The following is a 19,506-nucleotide window of genomic DNA, read 5'->3' as shown; positions in this document are numbered from 1 at the left end:
TGCGACAAGACATACGGATCATTCATGGGACGGGTGTTTCATTCTCAATAGCCTCTGTATTTCAGCCAAACAAATCCTTTACAATTGAAATAGCTTTCACAGCCAAAAAACTGAACCTCGCAAAACATACTTACCCTGTTAAGTTGCTGCAAAAGAAATACACACATCTACAAGGTCTGCCTATTCCCCAACTGCAGCAGGCTCAACCACTCTTACTCATTGGCTCAGATTACCCGCATTTCATCACAGCCACAGAGCCAGTATGTCTCAGACCTCCTGGTGGTCCTGCCGCTGTGAAAACCAGACTTGGGTGGACTCTGCAGGGCCCCTCAAAATTCCTTTCCAGTCAGCTCTCACCACAGCAGTGTTCATTAACCTCCACTTTGTCACCAGAAGCTGAACTGTTCAACAATGTACAGAAATTGTGGCAAATGGACACACTTCCATACAGGAGTGAGAAATTGATCACAAGATCAAGGCAAGACACAGAAGCAGTGCAAATTCTAGAGGAGAAAACAATCAGGCTGGCAGTCAGAGGTATTCAAAGGTATGCAACACCCCTCCTCTGGAAAATAAATGTTCCACCTTTACAATCAACTAAAGAAGCAGTAACAGCCCACTTAAGGAGCACAGAAAAACGCATTTTGCAGAACACAGATCTTGCATCAAGTCCAAAAACTTGAAAATGCTGGTTACATCTCGAAACTGACACCAGAGGAGTCAGAGGAAAGCCATCAAACATGGTACATAACACATCACATTGTTCAACACAATGAAAAACACAGAATTGTCTTCAACTGCTCATTTAAGCACAAAGGAACAAGCTTAAATGACCACCTCCTGCCTGGCCCTACACTTGGACGAACCCTCTTAGGAGTACTTCTGCGCTTCATAGAAAATGTTATAGCTATTAGCAGCGATATAAAAGGAATGTTCCACCAGGTGGGTCTGCTGAATGAAGACAAACCCTTTCTCCGTTTCCTTTGGAGAAACTTGGAACAGGGAAGAGCGCCCACTGTTTATGAGTGGCAGGTATTGCCTTTTGGAACAGTCTGTAGCCCCGGTTGCGCAACATTTGCTTTGCAGAAACATGTGTATGAACACAGCAAACCAGACGAGGATGTGCATGCCTCAGTAGAGCACAACTTTTATGTTGACAACTGGCTGCAAAGTTTTCCATCAGCTGATGAAGCACAGACTCTTGTAACCAAGATGCAGAAACTCCTTTCAGAGGGTGGCTTTGAATTGAGACAGTATGCCAACAACACTCCATCAGTAATCGCAAATTTCCCGGATGAGCTGAAATCTGCAAACAGTCACCTTTGGTTCACTCAAAGTGGAGCAGACCCACAGGAAATGACTCTGGGCCTACGCTGGCAGTGCTCTTCGGTTACAGATACAAAAAACAGGAAAATTCTCCACCAACATTGAGGAACATCTACAAAACCCTTGCAAGCCAATATGACCCATTAGGCTTTTTAATTCCATTCACAACAAGAGCCAAAATTATCATTCAACGTTTATGGGACAAGAAACGTGAATGGGATGACCCAGATCTTCCCAAAGATCTACTTCAGGCCTGGTTGACCTGGCAAAGTGAGCTGTCACAATTACTACACGTCACATTCCCAAGATGTTACACCAAACCAAATACTGATCTGTCAGTTAGCAGTCACACTCTTCATGTATTCTGTGATGCATCGGAACGTGCTTACGGATCAGTTGCATATATCAGTACAAGTGATAAACATGGCGAAACTCAGGCTTCATTTGTTGCTGCAAGATCGAGAGTAGCACCCAAACGACAACAATAGCCGCATTTCCACTGTCGGGCCAGTGCGAGCCAGGGCTTAAAGCGGGCCGGGCGGGGCTCATAGCCCCGGGCCAGTAGCACCGAGGCCAGAATAGTGCAGGGTTTCCACCGTGGAGCTTGAAGCACCGCTGCACGTCACTAAAACACGCCCTTTACATGCCTCTCAGAACAACGTCATGCAACCTCAAAATTTCACCAACAAAGAGAAGTTATCAGAAAACTAAGAAATAAGTCACTGGAACATGCGCGATCACAAAACGAACATGAATCAAAGCGGCCGCTTGTTTGCATGCTTTGTTATATATTCAAATTAAAAAGCATCGATGTTTTAACTTATAGAATAAGTGATACATTGATCATATTGATTTAATTTATCAGGACTCAAAATTAATCACACATAAATACACTTATTTCTATTTTATTTATTTATTTTTAACGCTCATGAAAATAGCCTGCTTATTCAGTCGAGTCTGTTTCTGTTTATTAGCCACAGTAGCCGTCATATTTAGAATGAATGATAATATCTCTATTTTTATAAAAGCTCCCGAACAAAAAACATTATTAGGCTATATTCTTTTATGATAGGCAACGTGAGATAAACTCTTTAGAGACGAGGCTTGTGACAGATAATATAAGTTACTAAATAAATAAACGATTGTGATAGAGAATACGGAGTTGACGTCTGATTTCTTCAAGCGGTCATATTTACCATGTTTACTGTGGTAACATGTTTAGCGTGCATATCTTTTTCATCGCTTATAAATATTTCTGCCTTGTATGGTGATTATAATCTCAAACACTCGCTGCTGACTGAAAGAGAGTTTTGAGCTCGACTTATTAAAAAAAAAAAAAAAAAAAGTGATTAATGCTGGTGTTAAAGCTGTTATCTTTCTGAAATGATCCGCAGCGCAGCGCAGACTCTCTATTTTTATAAAAGCTCCCGAACAAAAACCATTATTATATTTTGATGATATGCAACGTGGAGCTAAACTCACGAAACGAGACGACAGATAAAATGTTACTTAATAAATACACAATTGTGATAGAGAATAAGAAGCTGACGTCTGATTTCTCCAAGCGGTCATATTTACCATGTTTACTAATGTTTAGCGTGCATAGTCTTTGTCATCCCTTATAAATATTTCTGCCTTGTTTAGTGATTATAATCCACATCGGATCAAGTTATTTCAAACACTTGTTGCTAACTAAGAGTGAGTTTTGAGCTCAACTTATTTTAAAACGTCTTTAATGCTGGTGTTAAAGCTGTTATCTGTCTGAAATGATCCGCGCTGACGCTCTCCGGACGCTGAGAAACTCCGCCTTTGTTCATAACCCCTCCTCTAGCCCCTGCTGGCCCGCTTTGGCCCAAGGTTTTCGTCGGGCCAAAAAACCCTGGCCGTTGGCCCCGAGGAAGCCCCGGCGAGGCACGATCAAGCCCCGGAAGTGACAGTGGAAACGCGACTGGCCCTGGCACGCACTAGCACGCCCGGTCTTAGCTCGATAGTGGAAACACGGCTAATCTATACCGCGACTCAAACTCTGTGCTGCCCTGACTGGCACTCAGCTGGCTGCCACTCTGAGAAAAGAACTAACCATCAAAATTGATCAAGAATTATACTGGACTGACTCCACAACTGTATTGACTTGCCTTTAGTCGGACTCATGCAACTACTGTCACAGTGTCTGGGTTGTGTTCCCTGGGTTTCCACTAGATTTCTCCCTTTCCCATGGTGTCTGTCACTTTATGAACTTTCTGTTCCCTTATTTGGTCACCTTCCTCCTTGTTTGGGTTAATTGATTATTCCCCACCTGTCTCCATTTCCCTCATTACCTTCTGTGTATTTATACCCGGTCTGTCTTAGTATGTGTCACGGAGTCCTTGTCTAATTTCCATAGTCTTGATCTTGCTCTGTGTTTTGTCTGTTTCTTGTTTATTGGATAATCTGGTTTTGACCCTGCCTGGACTGTTTACCCCTTTGGATTACCCCTTAATAAATATCATACCCGCACTTGGATCTCTCCATGCTTCCTTGTACCACCGGTCGTGACAGAAGGACTCCGTCAAAGCGAAGATCCAGCGGTATGTCGGTTGTTGTTTCTTACCCAGCCACCGAGCGGGAGAGAAGCGCTCGTTTTGAGGGAACCCGCCTGGTCGTGTTTCGCGGAACCAGGGGAGGGCGCCGAGGAGGGAACGGCCGAGAGGAGGCTCAACATCGCTCTCTACCGTGGCCTCCCTTCGACCCGGGGCTAGTATGGGACGGATCAGAGCCACCGTCTCACCATGGCGGACGGAGAGGGGAGAAGAAGCACACATCCGCCATAGTGGCGCCACTGCCCATGATGGCTGCTAGATCAGCGCCAAGAGGCAGGAGGGACGCCAGCACAGCACCACAGCACAAGGTGGTTACCAGTCCAGCGCCACGGTGCAAGATGGCAGCCAGCTCAACGCCAACGCCCAAGATGGCCGCGGGCTCATTTTTGGATTATTTCTCCATGTTGTCAAAGATCCTAGAGATTCCTAAGACTGTTCACGTCACAGCCGCTAACCCCGCGCCAATGCCCAAGATGGCCGCTTGTCCAGAGTCCTGGCCGCCAATCCAGCGCCACCACACAAGATGGCCACCAGCCCAGCACTACAGCACAAGATGGCCGCTAACCCAGCGCCAATGCCCAAGGGGGCCACTGGTCCAGAGCCACGGTCCAGGATGGCCGCCCGTCCAGAGTCATGGCCCAAGATGGCCGCCAATCCAGCGCCACAGCACAAGATGGCTGCCAGCCCAGTACCACCGCACAAGATGGCCGCTAACTTCCAGAGTCAGGGCTAGTCACCGCTGACCTTCCAAAGTCAGGGCTAGTCACTGATGACCTTCCAGAGCCAGGGCTAGATACCATGGACTTTTCAGAGATAAGGCTGGTCACCGTTGACCTTTCAGAGTCAAGTCAAGTCACTGGTGATCTTCAAGGACTGTGTCAAGTCACTGGTGATCTTCAAGGACTGTGTCAAGTCACTGGTGATCTTCAAGGACTGAGTCAAGTCACGGGTGATCTTCTAGGACTGAGTCAAGTCACCGGTGATCTTCATGAACAAGTGCAAGTCACCGATGGTCTTCATGAACAAATGCCAGTCACCGATGATCTTCGCGAGCAGAGTCAGGCCAGCACCGATCTTCTGGAGTCCAGTAAAAGCACCAGGGGATTACCAGAGCAGTCGTCCCGCTGGTCTGGCCGCACGGAGGTCTGCTCCACCCTGGGGGGCTTCCGCCTTGACCACAGGGTTGTGGTGGTCTTCTGCTCCGCCCTGGGGAACTCCGGCATCGACCACAAGGATGTGGTGGTCTTCCGCTCCGCCCTTGGGGACTCCGGCATCGACCACAAGGACGTGGTGGTCTTGCGCTCCGCCCTGGGGGACTCCGGCATCGACCACTAGGATGTGGTGGTCTTCTGCTCTGCCCTGGGGGGCTTCTGCCCTGACCACATGGGCGTGGTGGTCTTCTGCTCCACCCTGGGGCGGCTTCATGTTGTTGTTTGCTTTTTGTTTTTGTGTTCACTCCTGTCCCTGTTCCTCTCTGTTAGCCTGGCCCTCCAACCCTCCCCCTGAACCTCCTCCGGTCCACCTCCCTCCTGGTCTCCCTGGTTTGTGTTTACACTTCTGGTGTCTGTTCCCTGTGTTTTTTTTCCCCCTGTCCCTCCGTCCCTCCCCCTGAGCCTCCACCTGTCCACCTCCCTTCTGGTCTCTGTTTTTTGTCTGTTGTGGAGCATCTGGAAGCCGCTCCGTAGAGGGGGGGGGGGGGGTATTGTCACAGTGTCTGGGTTGTGTTCCCTGGGTTTCCACTAGATGTCTCCCTTTCCCCACGGTGTCTGTCACTTTATGAACTTTCTGTTCCCTTATTTGGTCACCTTCCTCCTTGTTTGGGTTAACTGATTGATTCCCCACCTGTCTCCAGTTCCCTCATTACCTTCTGTGCATTTATACCCGGTCTGTCTTAGTATGTGTCACGGAGTCCTTGTCTAATGTTTATCTGTAGTCTTGATCTTGCCTTGTGTTTTGTTTCTTGTTTATTGGATACTCTGGTTTTGACCCTGCCTGGACTGTTTACCCCTTTGGATTACCCCTTAATAAATATCATACCCGCACTTGGATCTCTCCGTGCTTCCTCGTACCACCGGTCATGACAACTACAAGGTGTTTGTCGGAACGCGGGTGGCTGAGATACAGGATCTTACAGACCCAAAAGCCTGGTGCTATATCAATTTAGAGCTGAACCCAGCTGACGACATTACCAGAGGCCTCACTCTCTCTAAACTTACAACACAAAGCCACTGGGATCAAGGTCCACAGTTCTTAACTCAGCCAGTTAGTATTTGGCCCAAACAGCCACTTGAGGCTGTAGGTGATGATATTCAAGAACACCGCAGTTCTACTTTCTGCGGAGCGCTATCCTCCAGCCAAACTGATATTCCAGATATCTCTCAATACAATTCACTTCAAGATCTGATTAAGGCTACTGCTATTTACCTTCATGGGGCGGCAGACAAAAGTGAACTCTCTGCTGATGACTACACACAAGCTGAACAGGAACTTCGGAGACGTGCTCAAATTGAAAGCTTCCCAGAAGAAACAGCCCAACTTCAGTTAGGTAAACCTGTATCTCACTCTAGTCGTCTTCTTACTCTAGCCCCAGAATATGATCACAAAGCCAGATTAGTCAGAGTAGGCGGACGCCTCCGTAGATGTAAGCACTTGGACGCAAACACTGTCCACCCTATTGTCTTAGATCCTGCTCACCCTCTTGTAAAGCTTCTAAATCAACATTACGACAACCTCCAGTCACATTCAGGACCCGAGCGCGTGTTCACAGAACTGAGACGGAAATATTGGATCATAAGAGGCAGAGAGGCAGTTAAAAAACACCAACGCAGCTGCTTTGAATGTAAGAGATGGCGAGGGAAGCCAGAAATCCCCATGATGGCAGATCTTCCCCAGTCTAATCTTAGACTGTTTTGTCCAGCTTTCTATTCGACAGGCATTGATTGTTTTGGTCCATTCCAGGTTTAGTTCGGACGCAGATGTGAAAAACGTTGGGGAATACTGTACAAGTGCCTTACTACCAAAGCTGTTCATATTAACTTCTATCGAGCATTGACACAGACTCCTTTCTTATGTTGTTAAGAAGGTTCATAGCTCGCAGAGGGAAACCATATGAAGTGCTCTCTGTCCACGGAACAAACTTCAAGGGAGGTAGCACAGAACTCCAGAATGCCTTCAGTAGACTTCCCCCAGCCTTGAAAGAACATCTGGCTTCTCAGCAGATCCATTTCCGTCTAAACCCACCAAATGCACCGCATTTTGGAGGATCATGGGAGAGAGAGGTTAGGTCTATCAAGACTGCACCGCGCACTTCCCTTGGTTCTCAATCCGTGCCAGAGGAAGTACTGATCACTGTACTTGTGGAAGTGGAGGGCATATTAAACTCCAGGCCGTTGGGATATGTTTTCTCAGATATAGCAGATATAAACCCTGTGACACCTAATTCCCTCATTATGGGACGTCCAACCTCTGCATATCCGGAATCAGAAATGCTGATTCACAGCCAGATTCTAATTGAAAACTTCTGGAAATGTTTCATACGGCATTATCTCCCAGACATTCAACGACGACAAAAATGGCAAAGAGAATCAGAAAACCTTCAAACTGGTGAAGTCCTGATGATTGTGGATCAACAAGCACCAAGAGCCCTGTGGCAAACAGGTACAGTAGCCAAAGTCATTCCTGGACAAGATGGACGAGTTCGCACAGCTGTAGTGAATGTCAAAGACAAAAGTTACACAAGACCTGTCGCTCGTCTGATTAAACTGCCCGCCCTACCTGATGACACCAACAAAGATTAATGAGCCTTTTCTTTATTTACAAATTTGTTAAACAAATTTGGGGGCGGCTGTACAAAAGGCTAAGATTTAATGACGCTGGTGCCCTCTGCTGGACATTTAATTTGTTACACTTTAGGATATACATATTATTTCTGAATCACCTGACTATCATTCTTGTAATTTCATTGGTTTAGATCGGGAGAAATGAATGTCAGTCAAAATGTGTTCTTGCCCAGACATGTAACTTTGTGCTAAATATCACGGCAGTTTTGTAGAGATCTCCGTGCTGATCGGGTCCGATTTCTAGTTCATTTTGTTCATACTGTGTGTGTACATCTTAAAAGTAAGTAGTTATATACTCTTTCATGTATATATTGGTAGATTTAGTTGCTGCTATGTTATATTGCAATTCTAAAAGTTAGTTTATTCTTTTGAGGTAATCAATGCCCACATAAGCTCGATCGCACATTCATTTCAGCATAAAAAGTGCTGAATTAGACTTTAAATGTTACTTCTTAAATATTATGTAATGTAATATTATGTGAGTTTATTTGAAGTGAATATGTGCATAAACCTGAGGTAAATGTACAGCTGCTGGACTTGTATAAATATATCCTTATCTTTATGCTATTGCATTACTTTATTTTGTTCAGTAATGTTTCTGCCTCATTGTATCTACTGTATATTCATTATTGTTATTATTGTTCATTTATAGAACCACACCCATACTGATGTATGAAGCAAAATACAAAAGTAAAGAACTTTATTGAGGACATGGACCAAGTGATTTATTGTTCTGCCTGAACAATCTGTAGCCGTTGTCACCTAGAATAAGATCCGCACCTAAACAACTTTCATACAAATGGAAATTGTATTAATATGGTTAAGTTGTAGATCTTGATTACTAATACCATGATGTTCTTTTGACTCCATTTCCTATAATGCTGTGCTGGACTCATGTATAATTTGCTGTGTTTGGTATTTCCTGTCTGCTGATTTTCTTCATGAATGATGATTTTTGTATGTATATAAGGGGGTAGGAACCTATGTGTGGTGGTGGTGTTTCCCGGGAAGTTTTCCAATTGTCGGACCTCTAGGTTTCCAGGTGGATATCCTCGTTTGCAGCTAATGCCTCGCTGGCAGGATTTACTTGTGTTTAAAGGAGTGTTTTGTGACTGTTTGGACCCTGTATTACCACAATGCACCGGGGACTGGAGTATATGTGTGTCTGAGACTGACCAGGTTTGCGGTAAGAGCTACGCGATTCAGCTGGTTATGCAAAGACTATTGGGACTATTTTAGTTACATTCTGTGGACTTTGTTCATGTGGTCTATTTAGGAGATGTATATATAATTTACATACCATAATGAGATGTATATATAATTTACAACCATCTGTCCCTCAAATAGTCAAAAGCCACTGGGTGGACCTGAAATGAATAAATATAAGCAATAATGTAACCTACAATGCAGTATTTCAATGTAAAATGCAATCTAAATTACAAGTTTTAGCAAATGATTTAAAGAATACATTACCTAATAAAATCAGCTTCAGAGTCTTGAAGCATCGAACATTTCTCCACATCAGCTGCTATTCTTTGCACCTACAAGAAATAAAGAAAATAACCTTGTGATTTCTTTAAAGCATTTACATAAATTAGACCAAAATTAACATTGAAAATGGCATATATTTTAGAATAAACAAACTATATATAAATTAAAATTATAAATTATAATATTACAGAACTATAGAACTGTACCACCAATCAATCAATAATTTACAGTGCAAAATTACAACTGTGTAATGACATTAAAGTTTTACATTAATTTTTGAAAATGCAATTAATAAATGTTGGAAAAATGTAATGCTACTTATTAAACGTGAAACTAAACCGCCATTAGGTGGCAGCAAATAACTTAATGAGTGAATCAACTGAGTCATTCATTGAACCGATCCGTTCAAAAAGATGAATCATTCAGCAAAAACACAGCTGAGTTTTGATTTGAGAATGAGCAAAATAGTTTTGTTTTGGTCTTTGTTTGGAACTATTTTCGTTGGTGAAATTGAACAACAGTCAATACTGTGTCTAGAAAGTAAGTAACTTGTTAACTAATTGTTTATTGAACTATGTATTTGCAATCATGATACTCACGAAAACAGCTCACTTGTGATGCTACTTATATCATATGTTATAAATAAACTCAAGAGTTTAACATTTACCTCATGAGTTTATGTGTGCCGTTAAGCTTGTTTAGATGTTGAATGAAACGTTAATATAATCAGAATCAGTCTCGCGTTTCAATGCTTCCTCAGTCTTTTTTTTTTTTTTTATCAGGCTAATTTGTCCAGTCGGGCATATAAAGATGTCTTTCACTTAAAGTAAGGCATCACGTCAATATGGGACAGCTGAACACATAGAATCAAATGAAATTTCACACATTTTGCTGTTCGTCAGTTATTTCAACAGATAGTAACGTTAGTTACTATGACAATCGTATGCATTGGGCTTTATGATAAAAGTTAGGTAAACACTACTTTAAATGCTCTCAATAAGATTATTTAACTTCCAAAAATTGAAGATTTGGCCTAACTATGCTATGATAGCAATTCCCAGTTTACTGCACAGAAGTTACCAAGGCCACTTGTCTAAATGTCAGGATAGGAGGCTATTGTGACATGATATTGCTTATACATTAACTTAAAGAAATATAAAAGGATATATTTCTTAAGTATAATTAAGTGAACTTACCAGGAATTATGAATAAAGCCTCTAATCTTCAATCGTTCTCAAGCTGCTCCAGTCGGCTGGGTTTCAGATTTAAATGATGCGCGCGCAATCCCATAATGCCACACTACAGTAAATTAGTGTAAATAGCAGGAACTACAGTGACAACACCTGCTTCTTGTAAATGAATTACAGTTGACATGGAAATATACTGTTAACAACTGTAAAACCTTATTTGACCCATAATGCATTGCGAATTACAGCTGCATCTTGTAAAATGTTTATACAGTAAAATTTTGCTGTATAAACTACAGCATTTTTTTACAGTGTAGGATTGTAGTTTTTCTGCTAGTATTATAATCACATTGTGAGTGTATATCAGCACAGTTTGTTGTTCTGATGAAACGTTTGGACCCAGACGTGCTTCGACGGCTCGTGAAAGTAAACACTGTCATTCTGTTTTCCATTATTTTAATAAAGCGATAAAGACCTGGAAAAAAGGCTTATAATTTTCACAAATACACCCAACTAACAATTCTTGGTTCCCAGAACGTTAGTTTGTTAAGGTTTGTTTCTGGTTAGACAGGAAAGTTTTCTTAACGGAATTTGAACAGTTTTTGGTTCGTATAACGTTCCCGAACCTCTTTACTCTGATATGATCCAGCGCTGTTCATCAATCATCAGCACTCTCACGACCCAGTGTAGTATAAACTAGTGGAAATGATCCGGAGTGGATGCCTAATCAGTATTAGAACAACCAGAACTTGTTTTATAGATTGTTTCATAAATAAAAATAATAAAAAATAATCTAAACACATCAACTGTAAGAATAAGATTAAAGCTGTCGGGGTACACAGATTTGACATTTCTTCAGCACCAAATTAAAAAGAAATGTGTGTGTGTGAAGAATAAAAAAAATAAAAAGCATACTTGATTTATCTTATCTTTATCTTGTTTCTTATCACTGAAGTGTCTTCTTGTGATCCGGAAACAACCCCAACTCCGCTTCGTGCCTAACAACGCCCTCAGCTGTAAACCACGGCTTCTTGCTTTAGAATAACATAAGAAATATGAAATATTTGTCTAAACTAATCTAAAATTAATGTAATAATATGACAATTTATGATGCGTTATTTATTTATCAGTTCTCAAAGACGTGTTCTGTTCTAGCGTCCTTCTAGTCCGTTCTTCACGATATCTGAACTGAGAAACAGTCTGAACATAAAGTCTAGTGCAGAAAGATGAGCTCGTCACTGCGCTCGGTTACATCTCCACCATTTTAAACTGCGTCACAACAACTCCCTCAAATCTCCGTTAAAGTGTGAAGAGTTTAACACGAGAGCGACATTCTACAATAATACATGATATTAGAAGCTGACAACTCAACTTACCGTCAACTCTGAGATCTGAACAGAAGGATTTTAACTCTTCAAAATACGCGTTTACTCTCCTGTTTACTTTCGGTTTCAAGACAAAGTAGCCGCTCCTTCAGGAACATTATCTTCCTCTACGGAATGTAAACAGTGACTGATCTCAGAACAGCAGAAACAGTCACTGCAGCAGCACAAGCCAGCTCGTTTAAAATGCTGAGCATGTTAACTAGCAACATCAAAGTCAGTGTTTCATTCTCAGGGAATCAACTAATAAAATCTATACCTTAAATGCAACACAAGTCTGTCAAAAACTTAAAAGTTTGGGGTAAGAAAGGAGTTTTCTGCAAGATGGCGGCAGGCTTGTCAAAAAATCATAAAGGATTCCAATAAGAAAACTGTACAGGATTCTAATTGGATTTTCTATCATATTTTGGAACCGTTATAGGATTCTGATAGGAATAGTCTTGTAGGACAAGACATAAATATCCTGTAGGAACAGTCCTATAGGATTTTAATGGGATCCAGTTGGGTGACTGTTTATAAGGGAATTTATTTTTTATTTTTTCTAAAAAGGTACACTTTTCCATTGTATTTGTTTTATGAACAAATAGTACTTGCAGTTTGCCTAAACTCACCCTGATGTAGACATTGTTCATTGTATGTTGCATGACCTTCAGTAACATTGTAAAAAAACATGAGCGGTGATTTGTGCAGCATACAGCATTAGTACGAAAAATTTCTAAGGCACTGATAATGGATTGATCACACACACAATATGTAGCACTTGTGCTTCCAATGTAAATATACACTGAACCAGTACTAGACCCAAATGGAGGAACATATCTAGAGTGAGGAGGAACATAAAGTGTATACAGGAGACCAGAAGTTGAATATAAAAATAACACTTTACTGTAACAATAATAATAATAATAATAGCAAATACAATCACATCACAACACAGAACAATAAAACATCAAACAATATGTAGAATTTGATATTGTAAATCATTATAATACACCTCAAAGGGAATTTAAACTGTTAATTTCATGTAATAAAGTACTATTTGTGTGTAATGTAAAAACAGAGAAAAAAAAAAAACGAAAAGAAAAATATTGTATCAAATATATTCCAAAGCAATCACTAATGCTCTGTCAATTGAACATATGCACGATTACTTCCTGATTTTAGATAAGCCAGTGCAGTCATTTCCAGTCAGTTGTGCTGTGCTTTAAGGGGAGTGCCCTTTTCTCATCTTCTCTAATAAAATCTATTCACAATTTGAAGAAAATCTTTGTTTATCTAAGAGGATGAAACGTACACATTTACCATTAAATGTTTTTAGTGTTAAATATTACGCAGGTAAATCTGCTAAATTGCTCTGGACTCATTGCTTCGATTGACAGTAATAACGGAAGACAAGCCAAATTCAAAATCGAGAAGTCCATTATGTGATTTAGACTAAATTCAGAGTAACAAAACTGCAACAGTAACAAGTCTGTGTTGACTGAATATATTTAGCAGCTTTTACAGTTAAAGATAAAATAAAAAAAATTTGATTTACTAAATTAAATCTGAAAATATAAAAAAATATTTAATGCATTATTTAATTGTTATACCATTAATATTTAACTTATTTAATTTGTAGTTAACTAGTTAAGTATTTAAATAATTCTCACTTATACACTGTTAGCGTCGGGACATTTTTTTATTTTATTTTTTTTATTAAATTATATGAGACTTTTTGATTCCTGCACTTGCTATACTTTATACTTAAGTACAAAAAAAAAAAAAAAGTACACAAATTTAGAGTCAAAATCTTTAAAGTGAATTTTACTGCACAGCTACAGAGTTGAGCGGGCAAATATTATAAGGGTTTAAAATGTGTTCATGACTGACTAAGTAAGAAGGTAATTGATTATCAATCAGAGAATTGTGATGTCATTTGGGAGATAGCATCACTAATGTTAGCCTGTGCTACAAGACCCTCTAGCTGAATCACTAATTTAATTATAAATTAATGTTAAAACACAATACTTTTGAACTTAAATGTAAAAATAACTCAACTCAAATAAAGATTAAGTACAATACAGTTTTTATTTAACTTTTAGGTACAACACATTTTAATGTAATCATTATTTCGGTTGTTTTTATTTATTTATTTTTTTTACCTGTTTGTAAGCACAGTGTAGTGTTAATGTTAATGTTCAAAATGTATATTAACAATGTTAAAGTGGCTGACAACAGTAAATATAATAATAGTTAGGCCTACTACGCTACTGAATTTTAATGCATGTAATTGGTATAAAATTTACTGGCCTATAAACAGTTACTATAGTGTTTAGTTTTCAGCATTTCAATGTAGTTACGTGTCTAGGTAATCGTCTGGGATTACTAGGCTTGGCATATACAATTATGTGTTGTTAAATAACATAAAACTGTATGTTAATGCCATCATCTATCATTATTGTTATGCTATCATTATTTATGAAGATGGACGTTTTTTTTTTTTTCCTGACAAGAATTAGGCAGATGTTTCTGCATGGCCGCGGGAAGTGGGGGTGCTGCAGCACCCCCTAGTGACGAGAGGGAGATTAAAAAAAAAAAAATGTAGGCCTATTAAAATATTTTGCACAATTTATAAATTCCTTATGAATATTTTAGAAAATGATTTTGACACACGTAGGCTATTACGTATATTTTGGATTTTAATTTCATATTTTGAGGCCTAATCAACACAGGTTCGGAAGTTACGTTGTCAACGTCAGGCAGGCAGGTTTGGTCGCCGAGTAACGAGGTTTCCCGCTCGTTCCATGCAGAATACATCCATCTTTATATAATACAGCGCACTTCGACATTTGGACACCTGTAACCAGGGCACCCCGCCTGCATGTAGCTCAGGTAAGAGCATGGTGCTGCCGCGCTTGTAACATTTATTTTTTTTGGCAACAAGTGTGGGATCAGCTTTGACTAGCCAAGCAATTATAAGTAGTACACTATAGTATTTTTGTAAGGTGGTGGGGATGGAGATGGAGAGTATTATTTCGTTCGTGTGTTCTTTGCGTAATGGTTGTGGAGAACTGTTAAATAACGTTTAAATAGTCGGAGATTATTTCCTTGTGGTTTGTGTAAAAAGGTTGGAGATGGAGACAGTAAGCTTTATACTGTGCGTGTGTTCTTTGCGTAATGGATGTGGAGAACTGTTCAATAAACAAATTGCTTAAATAGTCAGAGATTATTTCCTTGTGGTGTGCGTAAAAAGATTTTGGAGTTTTAGAGTTGCGTGTGACATAAACATGCAGTGACTCAAGCCAGCTGACCAAATCGATTGCATTGTTTTAGCGTTATTGTGAAGTTTGATTAATATTATATTTTGTTGTAATATTATTTGTTTTATCTAAATAAGTTGCATGTATGTATACACTGTAAAAAATAATTCAGTGGCTTAGTAAATTTCACAAAAATAAAGAGGTATATTTACTTAATAAAATCTTTTGAAATCATTTAAGTGATATTTTGAGTGGGTCAGGTTAAAAATAATAATTAAAAATCCAACAAATAATTTCTCTAAAATATACATATATTATTTAAGTTAAAGTAATGAAAATAAATAAGTATTTAACTAACTAATTATATTTTTAATATACCCTCAATATTTCTGGTGAATTCTAATAGAAATATTTGATAATTATTTACTTGTACTGATCTGTTTTAGAAACTAAAATTATTAAGTATTTCATACCAATTTTCCTAAAGTTCCAGCTTAATAAATGACGGTTTAAATAAATTGAGTAAATTTCGCGGCTAAAGTGATCACGTGTGCAGCTCCGCAGGAAAAAAAAAATCTGCTTTCCTCAGCAGAGACGTCGATTAGCCATACTCCTCACAACTCCTGGTAAGTAACGTTAGTCAGCTAATCCTACTTACGTTTGTAACACTTTATTATAAAGTTAATAATTATTAAGCATTTCCTAACAATTGTCTTTGTATTTTACGTCATCTTCAACAAGTTTCGTAACTTAATCGAGGTCACCTGAAGGACGGCTTTCCTGAGTTTCCTCAGCAACGGCAAGACCCGCACTCCTCTCATATCGTGGTACGTTATGTAATTTAGCCAGCTAAAACTAAATATGTTTGTGATGTTTAATTCAGAAGTTAATTATTAAGGATTTCCCAACAATTGTGTTTGTATTTTTCGTCATCTTAAGAAGTTTAACCAGTTTCGCGGTTCAAGCAAGAGGCACCTGTCACTGAAGGACTGCTTTTCTCAGCAACGACGTGAACAGTATTACTCGAATTTCCTGTAAGTAACGTTAGTCATTTTATAACGATGTATATTTGCAATACTTTATTCAAAAGTTGATTAAACATTGACCTTGTGTACGTGTACATAACAGTGTAGTTTTCTAAGTTAGTTAGTGGGGCAGCGATATGTATGTTTTTTTGAGTGGGTTAACGTTCGTACTATTTGGATCACCGTTTATTTCAACCGCCATTTGAAAGTCTAACGATAAGTGTACCGTGGTCAAGCAACTATAACTATACATGCCCAATGGAAAACGATTTTGTACAGGTTCCCCTTTGGGGTCAGTGGCTTGTCAAAAGGGAACACATCATTTATGAACTTTCAAATGACAACATTCTGTCTTGTAAAAAGCTGTCACGTTTTTGTAAAACATCATAATTACTACATGAACTCAAGTATGAGCTCTTAAATCACCACTACAAATACGCCATGCAAAAGTATTTAAAATGGCGTGGACATAACATAGACTGGTGCGTTTTAATCAGCTCCCACTATAGGGAGTCAGCCAGTTTAAGGCCTGCTCCGTTGTAAAATCATTCTAGTGCACTGAAACCTAGATCACATACAATATCGGTCAAAAGTTTGAAAACAGTAAGCTTTTTAATGTTTCTAAAATAAGTTTCTTAAGCTCATTAAGCTTGCATTTATAAAAAAAAAAAAAAAATGCAGAAAAAACAACCGTCTATCCCCCCCACCCTCTATCGCCATTTGGCTAGTAATTTTATATATATATATATATATATATATATACACACACATTAAAGCTGAATTTTCATTCCATTACTCCAGTCACCGCAGCTGTTTCACAACAAATCCAGACCTGGTGGGTATTGAAGGACAGCGGAGGCTGGGGGAGGGGTACATTGTTTTAATTTTAATTAAAGTAATATTTTTGTTCCCTGAAACAGATCAGTTTAATTTTGCAAACTTAAATAGTTTGATTTCAAGTAGTGCAATTAAACAAGCTTTTTTTGTTTCAAAACCATTAGTCATTTTACTTAAATATTAAACATGTTTATAAAGAAATTGGTTGAAATAATGCGGACCTCAATAAAAGCCTATAGCATTGATTTACAGCATAGAAGCTCGCAGTTGGTCTCTTTTCATTTTTCTTTTAGGTTTATTGTTAAAAATAAATGTCCCTATGTAGAAAATTAACCTGTCCTCTTGTTAAGAAGAATGCTGTTAATTTTTGCAACTCCTCCCCCTAGTAAACTTTGTTTGAGATTTTACCTATCATATGGTCCAACAGAATGTTTGCTTCTTCAGGTGCTATTTGTTTTGTGTATTTGTCGCTTTCTTGTAACATTCAGGTTTGAATGTAAGCTCTAACCAGTTATCTTTAAAATTTGCCTGTAGGGTTCAGCTGATCTACCGGTCTTCGTACAAGCAGAGTTGGCAGAGGAGGTCATAAAAATCTACATCCTTCGGGACAATGATGGAGTAGTCCGCGATGTAGGAGTTGTGATTGAGGGCATCACTGTCCTCCGCAATCTTGGGAATCTCAGCAGAGCCTGCTGCTATCTTTTGGGAGTCACGTATGCATTGGATTTGAGATATCTCAAGACCCACAAATACAGGTCCTTCTCAAAAAATTAGCATATTGTGATAAAGTTCATTATTTTCCATAATGTCATATATTTTAGATTCATTGCACACCAACTGAAATATTTCAGGTCTTTTATTGTTTTAATACTGATGATTTTGGCATACAGCTCATGAAAACCCAAAAATCCTATCTCAAAAAATTAGCATATTTCATCCAACCAATAAAAGAAAAGTGTTTTAATACAAAAAAAGTCAACCTTTAAATAATCATGTTCAGTTATGCACTCAATACTTGGTCGGGAATCCGTTTGCAGAAATGACTGCTTCAATGCGGCGTGGCACGGAGGCAATCAGCCTGTGGCACTGCTGAGGTGTTATGGAGGCCCAGGATGCTTCGATAGCGGCCTTAAGCTCATCCAGAGTGTTGGCTCTTGCGTCTCTCAACTTTCTCTTCACAATATCCCATAGATTCTCTATGGCAGGTGTGCTCAACCCTGCTCCTGGCGATCGACTGTCCTGCAAAGTTTAGCTCCAATCTTAATCAAACACACCTGAAGCATCTAATTAAGGTCTTCAGGCTCACTTAAAAATTAAAGGCAGGTGTGTTTGATTAGGGTTGGAGCCAAACTTTGCAGGATAGTCGATCGCCAGGAACAGGGTTTGGCACCCCTGCTCTATGGGGTTCAGGTCAGGAGAGTTGGCAGGCCAATTGAGCACAGTAATACCATGGTCAGTAAACCATTTACCAGTGGTTTTGGCACTGTGAGCAGGTGCCAGGTAATGCTGAAAAACGAAATCTTCATCTCCATAAAGCTTTTCAGCAGATGGAAGCATGACGTGCTCCAAAATCTCCTGATAACTAGCTGCATTGACCCTGCCCTTGATAAAACACAGTGGACCAACACCAGCAGCTGACATGGCACCCCAGACCATCAATGACTGTGGGTACTTGACACTGGACTTCAGGCATTTTGGCATTTCCTTCTCCCCAGTCTTCCTCCAGACTCTGGCGCCTTGATTTCCGAATGACATGCAAAATTTGCTTTCATCCGAAAAAAGTACTTTGGACCACTGCGCAACAATCCAGTGCTGCTTCTCTGTAGCCTATTTCCTGCACACGCCTGTGCACGGTGGCTCTGGGTGTTTCTACTCCAGACTCAGTCCACTGCTTCCGCAGGTCTCCCAAGGTCTGGAATCGGTCCTTCTCCACAATCTTCCTCAGGGCCCGGTCACCTCTTCTCGTTGTGCAGCGTTTTTTTGCCACACTTTTTCCTTCCCACAGACTTCCCACTGAGGTGCCTTGATACAGCACTCTGGGAACAGCCTATTAGTTCAGAAATTTCTTTCTGTGTCTTACCCTCTCGCTTGAGGGTGTCAATGATGGCCTTCTGGACAGCAGTCTGGTCGGCAGTCTTACCCATGATTGCGGTTTTGAGTAATGAACCAGGCTGGGAGTTTGTAAAAGCCGCAGGAATCTTTTGCAGGTGTTTAGAGTTAATTAGTTCATTCAGATGATTAGGTTAATAGCTCGTTTAGAGAACCTTTTCATGATATACTCATTTTTTGAGATAGGAATTTTGGGTTTTCATGAGCTATATGCCAAAATCATCACTATTAAAACAATAAAAGACCTGAAATATTTCACTTGGTGTCCAATAAATCAAAAATATATAAAAGTTAAATTTTTATCAGTACATTATGGAAAATAATGAACTTTTATCACAATATGCTAATATTTTGAGAAAGACCTGTACTCACTTGAGTTGTTCCAAAAACTGTTTCTTGAGCTGGATCCTCCAAAACTCTCTGTTAATGTTCAGAGGTTAAAAAATTATCTTCTTGAATAGTAGTGGTTCATGATCATCCCACTGAATG

The 19,506-nt window shown here is 39.7% G+C and overlaps 1 protein-coding gene across 2 annotated transcripts in view; it reads right to left on the bottom strand.

The window, feature by feature from the left end:
- Positions 1-19,506, bottom strand: part of LOC128020811 (NACHT, LRR and PYD domains-containing protein 3) — a 638,518-nt gene that overhangs the window by 562,975 nt on the left and 56,037 nt on the right. Inside the window, exon 2 of one of the 2 annotated variants that reach the window (XM_052607817.1) lies at positions 11,799-11,813. The gene's annotated coding sequence lies outside the window, so the exon portion shown is untranslated. Of the gene's footprint in view, positions 1-11,798; positions 11,872-19,506 lie in introns of those variants that run through there. The other variant, XM_052607737.1, reaches the window with a different exon arrangement.

The sequence above is a fragment of the Carassius gibelio genome, chromosome A1, assembly GCF_023724105.1.
Source record: "Carassius gibelio isolate Cgi1373 ecotype wild population from Czech Republic chromosome A1, carGib1.2-hapl.c, whole genome shotgun sequence".
NCBI classification, from domain to species: domain Eukaryota; kingdom Metazoa; phylum Chordata; class Actinopteri; order Cypriniformes; family Cyprinidae; genus Carassius; species Carassius gibelio.
Note: the sequence above shows the minus strand (reverse complement) of the source record. Positions and strands in the feature narration are given on the sequence as shown.